The sequence below is a fragment of the Bombina bombina genome, chromosome 7 (genome assembly GCF_027579735.1).
Source record: "Bombina bombina isolate aBomBom1 chromosome 7, aBomBom1.pri, whole genome shotgun sequence".
Classification (NCBI taxonomy): Eukaryota; Metazoa; Chordata; class Amphibia; order Anura; family Bombinatoridae; genus Bombina; species Bombina bombina.
Window position 1 is genome coordinate 292,580,299 of NC_069505.1, and position 6,799 is coordinate 292,587,097.

Genomic DNA, 6,799 nt, shown 5'->3' on the forward strand with positions numbered 1-6,799 from the left:
AACATGAAGCATATTAGGGATCTCACCTTAAAGGGCCATGATACCCAAATGATGAAGCACTTGAAAGTGATGCAGCATAGATGTATAAAAAGCTCACTAGAAAATATCACCTGAACATCTCTATGTAAAAAAGGAAGATATTTTACCTCAAAATGTCCCAAGTATTCAAACCCCATTGTAAAGAGACTTTAGTCCCAGGACTTGCTAGGGACTGTGCATCTTGCATGTGCGCACAGTCATGTTATTTTCCTATTTAGTTAAAGGAAGTTTACGGTGAAATCTCATGAGATTTAAGCGAAATCTCATGAGATCACAGCAAAGCAATGTAAGACTTTAGCACTTCTGATTGGCTTTTTTTTTTTTTAAACTTGCAGCTTTACAGCAGCTCTAACTGTTCCCAGAGCACTTACTCTGGTGAGCTGAAGAAATTGTGAGGTAAAATATCTTCCTTTTATACATAGAGATGTTCAGCTTTTTACACTTATGCTGCACCACTTTCAAGTGGATTAGCATATGAGTATTATGTCCCTTTAATAATATGAACAATTCCCAAGGTAACAATTATCATAAAAAAAACAATTGCTGCAGGGTTTCCTCATACTAAACCGACATCTTATAGAATCTTGGCCATACCAGAGAGCTTTAGAGACTAGGGCCCTTAGTCTTATACACCGTCTCTGTGAGATGGAAATAAAATCATGAGAACACCTAGGACCAGATGTGCAAAGGCGTTTTTACTGCACGTCACTGTGGGAGACACCAGTTATCTGCCACTGACGGAATGTTAGAGTCACCATCTGCAGCGAACGTGTAATGTAAATGATCCCTTTAGACTGTATTTAATGACAATACAATATGCATATGTGAACAGAAACTTTTGTTACAAAACAATAGTGAAACTTGTATATGAAAAATATAATTTGTGGGCTGGGGATTATAGGTATATAGTATATACTATAAAATACTTTATAGATTTTGTGTACGGGATGTTAATATCCCATAGAAGACAGCAGCCGCATTTTTTTTCATTTTTCAATAGTGCGTTATTTTAAACATTGCACTATATAAAAAAATTGTAATGGCTTTTCTAATACTGTATTTGTATAGCCGGTACACGTTATTGTTATCAGTTATTTGTAGCGAGCCAACAGATACCACAGCACAATAACCTAGGTAGTATTTATAAGAGGCAAATGAGTAGAGGGTCCTGCCAAGAGTTGCCAACTGCTGTGGGTCACCCTACATGACGGTTAGCTACAGGATGGCTGGGCTTGTAGGCTTACGTGATAAGGGGGTTCAAGGGGACGACAAAAAAACTGAGGTAAGAAAAGGTTAGTGTAGGTTGTATGCATCCCTGCACAGTAGAGTCTTTAAGGAGAACTTGAAACTATGAAAACTAGAGGAGAGTCTTGTGGAGCGAAGCAGAGAGTTACACATAATAGGGGCCAGTTTGTAGAAGTCCTGTAGATGGGAGTGTGAGGAGGTAATAGTAGGAGGTCATGAGCAAAGCAAAGGGGACTGAAGGGAGAGTATCTGGAGACGAGGTCAGAGATATAGGGGGGAACAATTTTATTGAGAGCCTTGAATGTCAGAGTCAGGATTTTGATACTGATTGACGTGTTCTATTTTAATAACAAATTTGATACTTACTGAAAGTTCACACTGTAATAACGTATATCGAGGTCATACTGTATTACACGTTATTAAAACACAATGGATTTGGTGCGATATTGCAGCTAAACACGTTCAGTACAGTGTAAACATTTAACGGCTGCATCCCCCCCCAAAAAAAAAACTACTGTGTTCTATGCAATATTAAAATATTTTACATGAAATCTTCTTCCTAAAAAGAATAGAACACACACAAATATAAAGGGATACAAAAAACCCCCAAAAATGTTTTTTTTAAAGTCACAAATTTATCAGATTTGCTTTGTTGTTATGATATTCTTTGTTGAAGAGATACCTAGGTAATTATGTGCCTAGAGCACTACATGGCAGGAAATAGTGCTGCCATCTAGTGTTCCAGAAATGGGAAGGCTACTGGGCTTATCTATCCCTGCTTTTCTACAAAATATACCAAGAAAATGAAGGGGGGAAAAATCATAATAGAAGTAAATTATGAAAATGAAATAAAATGTTTGGTTTCATATCCCTTTAAATAAAGTTAGTTAAAATACAGAATATATGTAACACGCCATATACTCATGTACAATATACCCACAATTCCTCAGTTCATATAGGTTAATATTTTTTTGTTTTTTCTTCATCTATTAATGATGGTGATCACATACATAACAAATATATAGAGTTCCCATAGGAGTTTCATGAGCGTTTGTGGAGCTGTATAAGCACTTATTAGCGGAACTGTTTAACAAGAGGACCGTACAGTTGGTTTATTTCTGTGCCAGACGCCCTTGGTTCTAATGGCATCTTCGCTATTGCAACTGCACAATGCGGATCTATATAGTGTAGAGGGGACATGTTTACAAAGCATCATTACACAGCATATTAAGGGCGTTCTGTAATTAGTATAAATAATCTATATGTAACTTTTCACAGTACACTCAGTCAATTTCTTACAACTGCTCATCTCGCCAATAAAAGGTGTGTGAGAAAAGGTTCACCTAAGCTGGCAGCTATCGTTTAGAACATTAACACTTCCCCATTATCCTATAATATAAAAGGCCAAGTGTGTTTCTCCGAAACTGTCTTTGCGCCATAGAGACAGCACGAGGACAAACACACCTGACCTTAGAGTCTACCTGATCTGCAGCGGCACGGTGACAATGGGCGGAAGTGGGCGTGGCCGGGCATCAGTGGGGGCATGGCCGGGTGTGGTCGCGAGAGAGAGAGAGGGGAAGGAGATTGAAAGAGAGCAAAAGAGATGGGAGAGAGCTAAAGAGAGGGTAAGAGAAAGCACAAGAGAGGGGAAATAGCAAAAAAGAGGGGGGAGAGAGCAAAAACATAATTTATGTAAGAACTTACCTGATAAATTCATTTCTTTCATATTAGCAAGAGTCCATGAGCTAGTGACGTATGGTATATACATTCCTACCAGGAGGGGCAAAGTTTCCCAAACCTCAAAATGCCTATAAATACACCCCTCACCACACCCACAATTCAGTTTAACGAATAGCCAAGAAGTGGGGTGATAAAAAAGTGCGAAAGCATATAAAATAAGGAATTGGAATAATTGTGCTTTATACAAAAATCATAACCACCACAAAAAAAGGGCGGGCCTCATGGACTCTTGCTAATATGAAAGAAATGAATTTATCAGGTAAGTTCTTACATAAATTATGTTTTCTTTCATGTAATTAGCAAGAGTCCATGAGCTAGTGACGTATGGGATAATGACTACCCAAGATGTGGATCTTTCCACACAAGAGTCACTAGAGAGGGAGGGATAAAATAAAGACAGCCAATTCCTGCTGAAAATAATCCACACCCAAAAATAAAGTTTAACGAAAAACATAAGCAGGAGATTCAAACTGAAACCGCTGCCTGAAGTACTTTTCTACCAAAAACTGCTTCAGAAGAAGAAAATACATCAAAATGGTAGAATTTAGTAAAAGTATGCAAAGAGGACCAAGTTGCTGCTTTGCAAATCTGGTCAACCGAAGCTTCATTCCTAAACGCCCAGGAAGTAGAAACTGACCTAGTAGAATGAGCTGTAATTCTTTGAGGCGGAGTTTTACCCGACTCAACATAGGCAAGATGAATTAAAGATTTCAACCAAGATGCCAAAGAAATGGCAGAAGCTTTCTGGCCTTTTCTAGAACCGGAAAAGATAACAAATAAACTAGAAGTCTTACGGAAAGATTTCGTAGCTTCAACATAATATTTCAAAGCTCTAACAACATCCAAAGAATGCAACGATTTCTCCTTAGAATTCTTAGGATTAGGACATAATGAAGGAACCACAATTTCTCTACTAATGTTGTTGGAATTCACAACTTTAGGTAAAAATTCAAAAGAAGAATAATAATATCATGAGAATCATGATGTGTTACTTGTTGCGCTAAAGTTTCCAACCAGAAAGTTGAAGCTGCAGCAACATCAGCCAAAGATATAGCAGGTCTAAGAAGATTACCTGAACACAGATAAGCTTTTCTTAGAAAGGATTCAATTTTCCTATCTAAAGGATCCTTAAACGAAGTACCATCTGACGTAGGAATAGTAGTACGTTTAGCAAGGGTAGAAATAGCCCCATCAACTTTAGGGATTTTGTCCCAAAATTCTAATCTGTCAGACGGCACAGGATATAATCGCTTAAAACGTTTAGAAGGAGTAAATGAATTACCCAATTTATCCCATTCTTTGGAAATTACTGCAGAAATAGCATTAGGAACAGGAAAAACTTCTGGAATAACCACAGGAGCTTTAAATACCTTATCCAAACGTTTAGAATTAGTATCAAGAGGACCAGAATCCTCTATTTCTAAAGCAATTAGTACTTCTTTAAGTAAAGAACGAATAAATTCCATTTTAAATAAATATGAAGATTTATCAGCATCAACCTCTGAGACAGAATCCTCTGAACCAGAAGAGTCATCAGAATCAGAATGATGATGTTCATTTAAAAATTCATCTGTAGGGAGAGAAGTTTTAAAAGATTTTTTACGTTTACTAGAAGGAGAAATAACAGACATAGCCTTCTTTATGGATTCTGAAACAAAATCTCTTATATTATCAGGAACATTCTGCACCTTAGATGTTGAAGGAACTGCAACAGGCAATGGTACTTTACTAAAGGAAATATTATCTGCTTTAACAAGTTTGTCATGACAATCAATACAAACAACAGCTGGAGGAATAGCTACCAAAAGTTTACAGCAGATACACTTAGCTTTGGTAGATCCAGCACTAGACAGCGATTTTCCTGTAGTATCTTCTGGCTCAGATGCAACGTGAGACATCTTGCAATATGTAAGAGAAAAAACAACATATATATAAAGCAAAATTGATCAAATTCCTTAAATGACAGTTTCAGGAATGGGAAAAAATGCCAAAGAACAAGCTTCTAGCAACCAGAAGCAATGAAAAATGAGACTTAAATAATGTGGAGACAAAAGCGACGCCCATATTTTTCGCGCCAATAAGACGCCCACATTATTTGGCGCCTAAATGCTTTTTGGCGCCAAAATGACGCCACATCCGGAACGCCGACATTTTTGGCGCAAAATAACGTAAAAAAAATGACGCAACTTCCGGCGACACGTATGACGCCGGAAACGGAAACGATTTTTTTGCGCCAAAAAAGTCAGCGCCAAGAATGACGCAATAAAATGAAGCATTTTCAGCCCCCGCGAGCCTAACAGCCCACAGGGAAGAGTCAAATTTTTGAAGGTAAGAAAAAATGATTAAATCAAATGCATTATCCCAAATATGAAACTGACTGTCTGAAAATAAGGAAAGTTGAACATTCTGAGTCAAGGCAAATAAATGTTTGAATACATATATTTAGAACTTTATAAATAAAGTGCCCAACCATAGCTTGGAGTGTCACAGAAAATAAGATTTACTTACCCCAGGACACTCATCTACATGTTTGTAGAAAGCCAAACCAGTACTGAAACGAGAATCAGCAGAGGTAATGGTATATATAAGAGTATATCGTCGATCTGAAAAGGGAGGTAAGAGATGAATCTCTACGACCGATAACAGAGAACCTATGAAATAGACCCCGTAGAAGGAGATCACTGCATTAAAATAGGCAATACTCTCCTCACATCCCTCTGACATTCACTGCACGCTGAGAGGAAAACCGGGCTCCAACTTGCTGCGGAGCGCATATCAACGTAGAATCTAGCACAAACTTATTTCACCACCTCCATCGGAGGCAAAGTTTGTAAAACTGAATTGTGGGTGTGGTGAGGGGTGTATTTATAGGCATTTTGAGGTTTGGGAAACTTTGCCCCTCCTGGTAGGAATGTATATCCCATACGTCACTAGCTCATGGACTCTTGCTAATTACATGAAAGAAATAGAGGGGAAAGAGAGGGGGAGAGAGAAAATAAGAGGGGGAAAGAGGAAAAAGCAAAAGAGAGGGGGGAGAGGGAGCAAAAGAGAGGAGATAGAGCAAAAGAGAGGGGAGAGAGAGCAAAAGAGAGGGATGGAGAGAGAGGGGAGAGAGACAGAGCAAAAGAGAGGGAGAGACAGAGAGCGTAAAAGAGAGGGGGGAGAAAAAGAGCGCAAAAGAGAGGGAGAGAGAGCGCAAAAGAGAGGGGAAGAGAGAAAGCGCAAAAGAGAGGGGGAGAGAGCGCAAAAGAGAGGGGGAGAGAGAGCGCAGAAGACAGGGAGAGAGAGCACAAAAGAGAGAGGGGAGAGAGCGCAAAAGAGAGAGGGGAGAGAGCGCCAAAGAGAGGGGGAGAGAGCGCAAAAGAGAGGGGGGAGAGAGAGCAAAAGAGAGGGGGAGAGAGAGCAAAAGAGAGGGGGAGACAGAGAGCGAAAGAGAGGGGGAGAGAGAGAGCAAAAGAGAGAGGGAGAGAGAGAGCGCAAAAGAGAGAGGGGAGAGAGCGCAAAAGAGAGAGGGGAGAGAAGCACCAAAGAGAGGGGGAGAGAGAGCGCAAAAGAGAGGGGGAGAGAGAGAGCAAAAGAGAGGGGGGAGAGAGAGCAAAAGAGAGGGGGGAGAGAGAGCAAAAGAGAGGGGGAGAGAGCAAAAGAGAGGGGGAGAGAGAGAGCAAAAGAGAGTGGGAGAGAGAGAGCAAAAGAGAGGGGGAGAGAGAGAGCAAGAGAGGGGGGAGAGAGAGAGCAAAAGAGAGGGGGAGAGAGCAAAAGAGAGGGGGAGAGAGCA